A 12,518-nucleotide genomic window follows, 5' to 3' on the forward strand; every position below is an offset into this window, starting at 1 on the left:
CCGAGGACAAAGCAATAAGAGAGTTGGTAGAAAACTGCTCGGCAGAGCAGCTGGACACTCTAATGGGAGGCATGAAGGATTGATGAAGAAAGAGTGTCAGCTGTTTGCACAGGAGGTAGATGTGCACAGAACTTGCCGTCACAGAATCGTCAGCGTTATTATTATTTTTTGTTGACTCTGACACTTCCCCGACTTCTCATTTTCCAATCAAAATTATTTTTTCTAAGTATACAAAGATGCGCAAAGAATAAAGACGAGTAGCGATTTTCAACACGCCATTCTCGAAAGAATGTACATGTGCTCAATCCGTTAGCGAGTAAATTTGGACGATGAGCTGGAGAAGAATTTGAAGAAAACAAGATCACGTATGCCAAAACTCCAAGGGGTCAGCAGCTCAGTCACTTGTTTCGGCTAGTCGAGAAGTTTCCCGTTTTTAAAAGTGAATAATGGCTTCAAGCCTTCAGAAATGCTCAACAAGTTGTCAATTAAATAAGCGGTATTGGAGATCAATTCTGAGTTGTCGTCGGGCAATGACGAAGATAGCAGCCGCAATGAGAAGATATGAGTTGTCAAAAAAACTATGAAAAAACTAATGGACTCAACAAACTTCTCGGCCCCAAAACTGAGTGCTCTTGTTTTTTATTTATCCTCAAACGATGCTTCATGTAGTAATAGTACACGCCAAACTTATTATAAGGCGATAAAATATTTAGTTTTTGTTTCTCTCAGTTTTTGTCACGCAAATGTAACCAAAATTTGTCAGGATAATTAACACCTTTATTAACTTAAACTTTGCTCTCATTACTCAAGAAGCAGCTTGAATTGTAAAGACCAGAAACAAAATTGAGTTCAGAGCATTCGGGCATGCGGTTTCGATCTTTGGTTTAAAGGGAGAGAAAATATGTAATTGCTAGAGCAATACAATACGTGCAGATAAAACCTAGTTTAGGGACTTTGAGACTTGCGAATCCACCGCACTTATATTACATGCACCCAAAAATGTGGCACCCAGGACTAGCTTGAATACATCTCGAACCTGTTACATGAGGGGCAAATAATGGGGCCGAGATTGGAGTTAATGCCGAAAAAGATACCGATTCAAACAGGAAAAAGACAGGCCGGCCTCAAACGCACCTACAAAAACCAATCAGCAAGCAATCGTCGCTAACCCTCAGTTAGGGAAACTACTTTCTAAATATTTTCCCGATTTGACAAATAATTGAAAAACAAACATAATTAGGATAATATGGAAAATTTTCAGGCCATTCACTACTTCTTGCGGGTCTCTGGATCAAATATATTTCACCTGTATTAACCTTTAATGAGTCTTTAAATAAATATGTCCAAATGCCGCATCAGCAAGAATCGTATATTCCTCCTTTAACATATTGGTTATTCAGCATTCTCTCAAACTTGCTTGGCTTCGTCGTATCGCCACTCTGAACATGCCCCTCCTTTAATATATTTCCCACATCATCAACTAAGAGAAACTTCCTATAATCGTCATCTGCGCACCAAACTAATTTGAATGCTATTCTAGACTTAAATTGTATGTGAGCGACGTCTTGAGGTCCCTCTTTGTTATTATTGCCAATTATACACGTAGACCAACTGCCACCCTCTCCCTTTGACGGATCAGATTCAGCAACAATAAGCGCCCCTAAGGCGTTTTGAGTTGAAATCCCAATGACCTTGCCATCTGCATTCGAATTGCTTTGAACACTAGACAGCATAGTGGTCAAATCACAATGATTCGCATCATTAAACGAATGACTGGTGCTCGGACCTTCTTTCAGCCCGCCGCATGACAAAATTTTCGATCGAATTTCGGTCCAAGATTTGTCTGTCAGGTCGCTGTCTGCCATTGACTTGACACAGGCAACACAATTCATAAGCCTTTCGCAAGCAGTGCCTGGATACTTATCGTCCAAAATCTGGCCATCTTTGACTTCATGATCGTATGGATACGTCGATTCTTCTGCTGAACCTTAAAGACAACATTGTTGAGTCCAGAACAAACCAAGTATCGATACTGCAAAAGCAGGGTAGTTTAGTCACATTATTATAGAAAAATTCTTAATAAACAATTTCTGCCCCTTCAATTTACAGCATTTGCACTTGATTTTGAACCTTTCACAGATGGCCGACTTTATATCCTTGCCTTTTCGAGGAACCAAAATATCATACTTGTGCACTAAGATCTTTTATCGCCAAAACTCTGTTATCACTAGGATCTGTTATCGCTGTTATACGCAAATAGCAACTATTGTGCAAAAAAAATACCAGTTTATTCTATATGCTGTCGAATTAAAACACATAACTCATTTTAAAAAAACAGAGATCTAAAATGAAGCACACCTTCAATTTCAAAACAATTAACTCAAACGAAAAACAGATATTAATCATCTAAACAATTATAGAAGTTATATCTTTCTTCTATCATTATGTTAAAATGCCAAAACTCTATGGTAAAGAGATGATAAAAAAACTACTCCAAGATACTTGACGAATTGTTTTCCTTCTATTATTTCATTTTCAGAAGAAGAATAAATTCATTCAAGTCAAAACAAATTGATATAACTAAATAAACAATTTAAAGCAATATCTACCTACTTCAAAGGGGTAAATAACGAGATCAGCTGATCTGCTCTAAGCCTACCCTGGCAACTGTAGATCCAAACAAAATTCGGGGGTTGAGAAATTAGACGATAAGCAAATTAGACGGAGGTACTTAAAAGGAAATTAGACGGTTTTGCAAAACTGCAATTGTGAGAAAATAGACGAAAGTGAGAGAAATTAACTTTGTTTGCACACAAATAGCGTTAGAAAAATAAAATTGTTTGTAGACAACAGTTCAATTTCGGTGGTCAAAAACTTTACAGGTCAATCATGCATAATTTATTCAATTAAAAACTCTCCTGTAATATTCAGATTTGACATTTTATGTTCATTTAAACTAATTGTTTTGATAGGTATTGACATTTTATGTTCTTTTTGTATTTGTGAAACTTGACTCTTATGAAAAATTTTTGTTGGCCCTTTCCCTTTCGTCTAAAATGCCAGATCTGTAAAAAATAAATTCCGTCTAATTTCGTTTTTGTAGCATCCGTCTAATTTGCTTATCGTCTAATTTCCTAGGCCCCCAAAATTTAATTTGAAAGTAGTTAATAATGATAATTGAAATAACGATTATTATTTACACAGAGGCGAAGCGGAGCTTCACAACACTTGCAATGCTAAAAACACATTGCGCTACAAAATAGTGAATGAAAAAAGACAAGCCAAAAAAGTTAATGAAAACTGTTGGAAAAAAATATTCGACAGATTTGAAGAAAAATAACTTGAAAAAAATTGAAAAAATTACAGCTACCTAAACTTCATATTTGTATCGGATTACGTTCAGAAACAACCCTTAAAAAAGGAAATCATTTACCGAGCGACAAAAAAGGCGACAAACTTTGGGTAGAACCTGTTGAGTCGAAAAAAAACTGTTGTCATTAAAAATTTCATAAAAATTAAAAGTTTTTACAACCCATCCACACTGAAACAAATAATCCCCAGCGTTTTTCTGCCTTCGAAGTTACGCAAAATAAGCTGACAAAGTCGAAGCAACATACACTGAAACTGCTTGAATGTTTATTTAAAAAAAACGAAAAAATCATACATTGTAAACTTACAAATTTGCGAAGTTTCAGTTTAGTAAAAACCGCTTAAATTGGAAAAAATCCATGCTTTAAAAAGTGCACCAATGGAAACCCAACCGAATAGAAATGCCGTTTAAAAAACGGAACATGAAACGACATAAACTTGGACGAAAACCACGAACCGGAAAGAAAAATTGAGAAACTTTTTTGAAAAGATAATTACAACCTGAAACTTGATAAGATAATTACAAGCTAAAATTACAAAATTTGAAAAGATAATTACAACCTGAAACTAAAACCTGAAACCATAACATCCTCTAGAAGAGGAGATCTTCTAGAAGTGTGGACAAGGTTGTTTACGGGAAAAAAAGTCTAGTACCGAGATTGCCTGCTTTTCTGTATATATTGTACTGTTTATAGCATTCAATTTTAGTGAATTTTTCTTAAGTACGCGATGAAATTTCAACAATTTTGCAGCTGAATCAAAGTGGTGTCCAGATTTTTTTTGGTAAAAAGCATTGCATTGTCAGCGTAAAGAACATTTTACCAGTATTTTGGTAGTCGTTGATTCATATCATTCATGTATAAATCAAAAAAGCGGATTACCGTGAAACCTATCGAAGAAATTTCTGTGTTGTTAACAATTTATTTTTGTTGCCAGTTGCTTACACCATACCATGTCTATTGAACTATATTCGAATCGAAAATTATCGAGTTAAATCTTCAATTCACCAAGTTTAACCAACTATTTGTTTGCACAAAATGTTTTGAACATTTTCAACATTAACCCAGCAAATATATTAACTTATCTATTTATGGTTCTTTTGCATCATCTTATTTAAGGATTGGGGCTAGAATGGCTCTTTTAAGATTGAGTTCAACATTCTATACATAAAAAAGGATCAAAAAAGAAATAAAAGGGTTTCAATTTGGCTTATTTCTCATTCTTTCAGTGCCCAGGCTGGTATCTCAAGAGGGCCCTGGCTAATTTCTATGGCTTGAAATTCCTGGTTTACTTCCCTTGAGAAGCCTAATTGTTGTGATAGCCTAATTGTTGTGATAAACTTATTAAATAGTTTGAGATGGGATGGGCTGGTGATCACCTGGCTGGACGTTGCACACTTCCTGACCTGCCCGAAGTGGACCACTGGTCTTTAGGTAGCGTGCCATCCACGATCTGGTCTCCTGGTGTGGAACCCGTATCCCGATCTTGACTCTGGCTCTCCCCTTCTGCCTTCGTTATCTCTACGTCTGGGTGAGACCCCTCCTACGTTAGGCATGCAATTGTTTGCCTCTTTCTTCTCGACCGTGTTTCTGGTTTTAGCTTTCAACCGTGTGCAGAACGTTCACTCCCCTGTTGGATCTACTCACATGCTGCTGCTGGCTCGCGAGAAACCTGATCCACAATCACGACAAGAACTGCGGTCACGCAAGTTTAAACTCAACTCAAAGCTGTCGTTTTATAACATTTCTATGCTCCTTCTTTTATGCGCTGGTGATATTGAAAGTAATCCTGGCCCGGCTGTCGACCCTACTCAGTTGTTCAGATTTGTTAACGCCGCGGAGATCTTAGTCGGGTCGTCTGTGGCTATCTCGGACCTAACCTCCGGTATCTATGATGCTTCTATCCTCAAAGTTGACAACGATCGCTTCTTTGCTCACTTTCGTGGTTGGAATAAAAGCTATGGCTCCTGGATCAACCTTGATCAAATTTTCCGGCTCCCTGATGGTTATGTTCCGATAGACCGGAATTCTCGCGGTCCTATTTGCCTTCTCGCGCCTCCTGTCTCCAGTCCTATCTCTGTCGCTTTAACGAGTTCTCCTTCTCGGGATGCTCCTGTTAGCTCTGGCCTCTCTCAAGGGATGTCAATTATGACGATCTCGGCTGAGCTCGCCGAAAGCGCTGTGCCGGATCTTTCTGACGTCATGTCTTCCAGAGTTGACACTGTCCAGTTCGTTCCGATTTCTCTTCGTAACGAGTGGTCTGAGGTTGTTGGTCACGCCCTTGACAACTGCGCCACCGCTCCGGACAATCTGAAAAACTGGACTCGGTTGCTCATGCTCCCCAAATGTATCTTGAAAGCCCCTCGCCGCGGAGGCAAGTCTCACGCCGCTAATAACTGCAGAGACATTCGCCAAAGAATCAAGTCCTGGAAGGAGGGCAATATTTCGGACCTCTGGTCTAACGCTACCAAAGGACCTAAAGAGCGAACGAAGAAAAACAGCAAACCTTCTCCTGACTTTAATGTCCGCAGAGCCAAAGAGCTAGCAGGCCTCGGTCAGTTCGGCAGAGCAGCTAAAGCCCTGTGTTCCGATGGCCTCGTGTCCAAAAGTGACGAGTCGCTTAAGGACCTTCGCAGTCTTCATCCTTCCGCTGACCCTCCTGTCTTTTCTGGCCGGGATGAATCCCCTCTTGCCTACCAATTCGAATCTGAGTTCGTTCATAAGTCTCTCAAAAGTTTCCCGAGCGGCACTGCTGCCGGTCCTTCGCGCTGGTTTCCTGAGCACTTTGTTCACGCCGTTGAGTGCCCCACTCCTCAGACTGCTGCCAGAACGTTAGAGTCTCTCAACAGGGTTGTTAATATCCTCGCTGCCGGGCAAGCCCCTTCTAGTCTCTCTCCGTGGCTGTGCAGTGCGAATCTCTTTGCCACCGCTAAACCCAAGGGTGGTGTCCGGCCTATTGCGGTCGGCGAAGTGCTCCGAAGGCTCACTGCTAAATGCCTTGCTAAAGCCGCCAACGCTGAAGCTCGTGATTTTCCGTGTCCTCGCCAGCTTGGAGTCGCTACCAGCGGTGGCTCGGAAGCCATCGTCCACGCTACTAAAATGACAGTCAAAAAGTGCTCGGAACATGGTCACCAAGGCGTCTTAACAGTGGATTTTGAGAACGCTTTCAACACGCTAGACCGCACCGAGATCCTCCTTCAAGTTCGCAACCGTCTTCCCGGTCTCTCCGCCTTTGTTGAGTTTACCTACGGTCACCACAGTCATCTGCTGTTCGAGGATGTCATTCTCAACAGCGAGAAAGGAGTTCAACAGGGGGATCCGCTAGGTCCTCTCTTTTTTGCGGTCACCCTCCACTCTCTAGTCGAATCTCTCAAGTCGGAAGTCCCCGGTCTCACCCTCAACTGCTGGTACCTTGATGATGGTATTTGTGCCGGCGACGAAGACTCCTTGCTCAAGGCTCTCGAACTCATCACTTCCAACGGCTTGCATCTCGGCCTCAAAGTCAAGCACAGTAAGTGTGAGTTGTGGGCCCCTGTGGAGTTCTCCTCCATCCCCGTCTCTATCCCGAGAGCAGCGTCTAATGGCTTCGAGCTTCTTGGCGCCCCCATTGGTGATACTGAGTTCTCAGTTAAAGTCCTGGACAAACGCATCACGAAGGCCACCAAATGTCTTGAAAAGTTACCTCTTCTTGATGACCCCCAGCTCTCACTTGGCATCACTCGCAATTGCCTTGCTGCTCCCAAGCTGACGTACTCTCTTCGCACTCAGCCGCCCTTTCAGCCTGTCGCAGCTTCCCTGCAAGTTTTTGATAAACTCCTCCGCGATGCTCTTTCTGTCATAGTTGGCTCACCTGTTCCTGATCTTGCCTGGTCCCAGTCTTCCCTGCCTATCAAAGATGGCGGACTTGGCGTCCGGCAAGCTCGCGACCAACACATCCCTGCCTTCCTAGGGTCTTCGTGTCAGTCAGCTCATTTGGTCTCGTTTCTTACCGAATGCGACATCACTGATACGCCGGAGTTCCTGCGTGCCTCGAACGACTTCCGTGAACAGTCTGGAAGCGTTAACACTCCCGGTTTTACTCAAGAAGCTTTCCAAGAGAAACTCGATAAGGCCACCTACAACGCTTTCTTCTCGTCTCTTCCCGCGAGCAAGCTCGTCTTCAGTCGCTCTCCCTGCCTTACGCCGGCGCTTGGCTTACTGCAGTCCCCATTAAAGGTCTTGGCCTGCACCTGCTACCTGCTGAGTTCCAAGCTGCTGTCAGATACCGCCTTGGTCTTCCTGTGTTCGCGTCTGCTCGTAGGTGCCCCGCGTGTCCGTCTGGCATTCTGGACGTCCTCGGGGACCACGCTGTCGCTTGTGGGGGGAGTGGTGGCCGGATCTCCCGTCACGACAGACTACGGGACATTATTTTCAATGCTACTTCGGCTGCCTCTTTAGCCCCCATCAAGGAGCAACGGAACCTCATCCCTGGAGAACGGTCCAAACCCGGCGATATTTTAATCCCTACTTGGAGCGCTGGTCGCCCAGCTGCTTTCGACGTCACCGTGACATCCCCGCTGCAGTTATCTCTTCTCTCTCGTGCGGCGGAGACCCCCGGGGCGTCCCTGGAAGTTGCTGAGGACCGCAAATTTTCGAAACACGAGAATAACTGTGAGGAACAAGGAATCAGTTTTTTCCCGTTAGCAGTCGAAACGCTCGGGGGTTGGTCCGCTTTAGCTATCACAACCCTCAAGTCAGTTGCTATCCTCGCTGATGCCAGACGTTCTGGTTCACGTGACGCTCGTGTTGCCCCAGTTCGCCTTCTCCAGAGCCTCTCAGTGTGCCTCATGAGAGGAAAAGCCACTATGATTGTCAGCCGGGCCATCTAGTCGTGTGCAGTTTATTACGTTTTTTGCATTCCCAATTCTGGTGCTCCTTTGTTCCTTTGCTGTTAGCGCAAATTAGTTTTAGTTTTCTTCATTAATTTAAATATTTGCTATTTAAAAAAATATTCTTAACATTCCTGCGATGCAACAAATTTGAAATCAAATAGTTTCAGTTCAGCTTTTTTGGAATTATCGAACATCAAATCGAATAGTTTGAGTTCAGCTTTTTTACGCATTCTTATGAGTCCATTTGCTTTGTTAAAAAATCCGGTCACGTCCTCAGATTAAATTATCAAATGCAGGCTTTCGTCTTTTCAAGGCTGAAGTTTGGGATTTGACACGACATTGTATTATACTCGAAGAGACAAGTACGTATACTCGAAGAGACCGTTACGGATTACTGAAAACTGTTATCCAGTGGGGTATGTGTGCGTGGTGTTCGGTGTTTTCCGTTAAGTATAGTCCACCCTTTCAATTTGATTTATTCAAAGAGAAATGACATTTTAAAACGGATGTCTTGCTCAGGGTACAGTTTTTTTCTCTTCTAGCTGGGTAAAATTTCGTTTCTCCTCTGCTTTTGTTTATTTTTTCCCAATGTTTCTATATTGACGAGCAACGGAGAACCAATGACCGTGCGGCAACTAAGGCGACAAAAACTGGCTCGAACATCGTTAAGTCGAAAACAAAACTAGTCAACAAACAATTTCGAGCTAAATTTTAATACAAAACTTTTACGACCCATCCCTTCTAAAACAGGCAAAAGCCTTTAAAAAATACCCTTGAAACTAAGCAGTATACGCACTCAGCCGATGTTACATCAGTCAAACCCGTTTAACCGAAAAAAAGAACAAAATTATTCGGAAGAAGAGACGGTACATTACAATCTGCAGAAAAACTTTCAATTAGAGTAAAAATATTAAAAACAAGCATTGGACAAAATGGTTTGAAAAGCGGAGAAGACAATACAAATTGCAATTAGAAAAAACGGAGAATCAGCCGACCAAAATTAATAAGAAACCACAAATCCGAAAAAAAACGAAAGTTTCTATGAATATATTTTAAAACTCAATTACTGGCTCAAATGAACTAAGAGAAAACTCTTTAAAGTCAAACAAATTTCCAGAAAAATTATGTTTGATCAAGAAAATTTCAAGACCTTCAGTTAGATAAACACTTGCATTTTCAAAGATTACAGCAAAGATTATCTCTCTTAACAAGTAATTTTACGAGGTAAAGCGGCGTGTGTACCTAACTATAGGAGGACTGCTTGTTACGTTCGATTACATTTTTTGCCAATGAACAATAATTCGGTGAACAGTGATACTACGCAGTCAGTGAAAACGACAAAAAACTTTGGGAGAATTGTTTTGTAAACAAAAATAGCCCTACTGGTGGTTAGAATGCTTTTAGTTATTTCAATTCTCTCCAAATTCCGAGTCCAGAGTAAAATTGCTGAAAAAAAACAAATAAAAACAAAAAACACTTTAATTGCACATCGAAATTAATTTCATATTGTTGTTACTTTTTCAGTTAACCAGGAGGCGACCAGTAATACAAACCCAGTAATACAAACCCAAAAGCTCGACCAGTAATACAAACCCAATGGCAAATCGCACGAAAAACTAACGTACATAATTGAAGCACAGTGCTGCTCAGAGCCATAGCGCAAAAGAACAGATGTGTCTTCAGCTTCATTTCGTCCTGAAAAATGTTATTTTAAGAGATACTCGCAGCATGATAACTCAAATTACCTAAGAGTCACTTACAAAGCTCCACTCGCCCAAGTCCTGGTTAACTGAAAAAGTAACAACAATTTGAGAAGTGCCCATGACAACCTTCGAAAATTTTATCAGTGGAGCGATGAGAGCTATGAATGTTGAAATTTAGTCCAGTAGCCATGAATGGTGAAATTATTCCAGTAGCCATGAATGGTGAAATTATTCCAGTAGCCATGCAATATGATACTTTCCAATTTTTTTGTAAATCAAAGGATCGGAATTTTTATGGTAAATGAAGCTGCTACACTAGTCCTTTATCATTTCACCCAGTCAAATATCCTTGTAATTTCAAACATTAGAAAGTACGAAAAAAAAACTAATGGAATCTTAAACCCTATCGAATCTTGAACCTCATACACGTGATGTTCAGATATGACATATAATCGGTGATGGAAAAAAAATGTGGGGGCATTTTATTACATATACCTGTAGCATTGACCCGAAAATTAAGAGACGATTTAAATTTGTTTAATAGCAAAAAATAATGAGTCAGTGTGGGTTGAACGCAAATCTAATTTTAATGGTGCCAGTAAGGAAAAATGTTAATAAATTTATATTGTTATAGAAGAAATTTTTGCTAAAAAGTAAATTTCAAACGTTTTCGCAACTATGTGCATCGTCAGGATTTTTACAATAAACTACTCTAAATGACGATAAAACATCAATTTACAAATGTTATTTACAATAAATCACATACAATTTGGTTCTAAACCATCATGATAAAAAATTAGCCAATCACAGTTGACCTCTAAATTACTATTAAGATTAAAATACTTTTAACCTCTAAAATTAATTAAACTTTTTAAAATTAATTTGTCTGGAAGTTTCTGAGTCATAATTTCGATTTAGACATGTACGTTTTGAATAAAAAACCAAAAATATTTTGGGACTAAATTTTCAGTGTCCTAAATTAATGTCCCCCGTTCAGTGTCCCAAAAACGATCTAATACCGGACTTTTTGAAGTTTAGGGTCCCCGAGAACGGGTTTTTTTCGGACCAAGCTGTGCATAATTTTCAATTGAAACTACTAAGGACTGAAACTTCTAGGGCAAATGAGGATAGGAAAAGGTACGAAGAGATGCTAAGGAAAGCAAGATCACTGGTGCAAAAAGAAATTGACAAACAGTGGTGGGCATCCATTTTCCGATTCGTGAGGCGTCAAGTTGAGGCAAGGTTAAAGACAACATCAGTAAACCATAGAAAAAAGTTAGAAAAACTGTCCGAGAGACAACATAAACCTCTTGGGGGGAGAAATCAGCGATCAGTTAAGGTACTTGATAAAATTGAACTGCCTGAATGGGTATATGAAGTGCTATCAATGGGCCCCAAGCATCCAATTAGAGACAAATTTAACGAAACACATTTTTTGGCGGATATAGACATTTTCCTCTCACAATTGAAAAATCAAAAAACATCTCGTGAAACGTTATGTGAATTAGAAGCCCTGGCAAAGGCATATGCAAAAAACGTACGGCAAACCCCAAGAGACAAAGCCGTTGAAAAAACGAGGAAATATCTCAAAGATAATGGGTTGCTGGCTGTGCCTTTTGATAAGGGGGTTGGTTTTTGCATAATGAGGAAACAAACATATGAATCAAAGCTGGAATCCTTGTTGCAATCTGCTCAGTTTGTGAAAAAAGTTGCAATCACTGATGAGGAGATACTGAAAATTGAGAAGGAACTTAACAAAGAATTACTAGCCATGAACAAAAGAGACGAGATAAGTGATCATTTATATTCTAAGATGATATCAACAGGGGGGCAACCCGCCCGTTTGTACGGTTTAGCTAAGGTACACAAGGATGAGATACCCCTACGTCCTGTACTATCACTTCCCGGCAGCTCGTATGAGAATCTTAACAAAATGCTTGCAAAGTTTTTTGACAACATCGATGGAGCAAATATAGAAACCAATACTAAAGAGGCTAGAGAAAAAATAGAAAACATTGCTCTAGATCCGGATGAAACCATAATATCTCTTCATGTGAAATGTTTGTACACCAACGTTCCCCTGAAGGAGGCAATTGAAATTGCTTTACAGAAGCTGTACAGCTAGGAGTCTCCTCCTGAAATTCAAAAAGCAACCATGAAAAGGCTTTTGAATATGGCGGTCAGCAAAGTATATTACAATTGTAATGATTCATGGTATGTACAAGTTGATGGTTTAGCAATGGGCGCGTCCCTCGCTGTAATTCTGGCAAACTTATGGCTGAAAGAATACGAATTTGCTCTACGACAACAAATACCGGTGGGAACGGGGGTACAGCAAATTAATGACAGAAACGGCTTGTGCCCATGTTGCAGCAGGAAAGTCACATATAGATCAAAGGGGGTTGAATGCGAGAGTTGCCAAAACTGGTATCATATAAAATGCGGAAAAATATCCGATGAGGTATACGCATCAATAACCGAGATAGTCTGGTACTGTAAAAGCTGCTGCCAAGCTAAGAACAAGGAGAAGGATACTCCCCAGGTGAAATTGTTCCTCAGGTATGTGGATGACATTG

The 12,518-nt window shown here is 40.6% G+C and overlaps 1 protein-coding gene and 1 long non-coding RNA gene across 2 annotated transcripts in view; one reads left to right on the forward strand and one right to left on the reverse strand.

The window, feature by feature from the left end:
* Positions 1-1,185: 1,185 nt before the first annotated feature.
* LOC134845893 (uncharacterized) lies at positions 1,186-9,943 on the reverse strand. The gene is made up of 2 exons (XR_010162767.1): positions 9,865-9,943; positions 1,186-1,987 (listed from the first exon to the last, which is right to left on the reverse strand). It is a non-coding gene; the product is annotated as an uncharacterized LOC134845893 (long non-coding RNA).
* LOC134845892 (eukaryotic initiation factor 4A-III) overlaps positions 4,695-12,518 on the forward strand; it is a 58,972-nt gene continuing 51,148 nt past the window's right edge. The window contains exon 1 of the mRNA XM_063863014.1: positions 4,695-4,718. The gene's annotated coding sequence lies outside the window, so the exon portion shown is untranslated. The remainder of the gene's footprint in view (positions 4,719-12,518) is intronic.

This window comes from Symsagittifera roscoffensis, chromosome 5, assembly GCF_963678635.1.
Source record: "Symsagittifera roscoffensis chromosome 5, txSymRosc1.1, whole genome shotgun sequence".
NCBI classification, from domain to species: Eukaryota; Metazoa; Xenacoelomorpha; order Acoela; family Convolutidae; genus Symsagittifera; species Symsagittifera roscoffensis.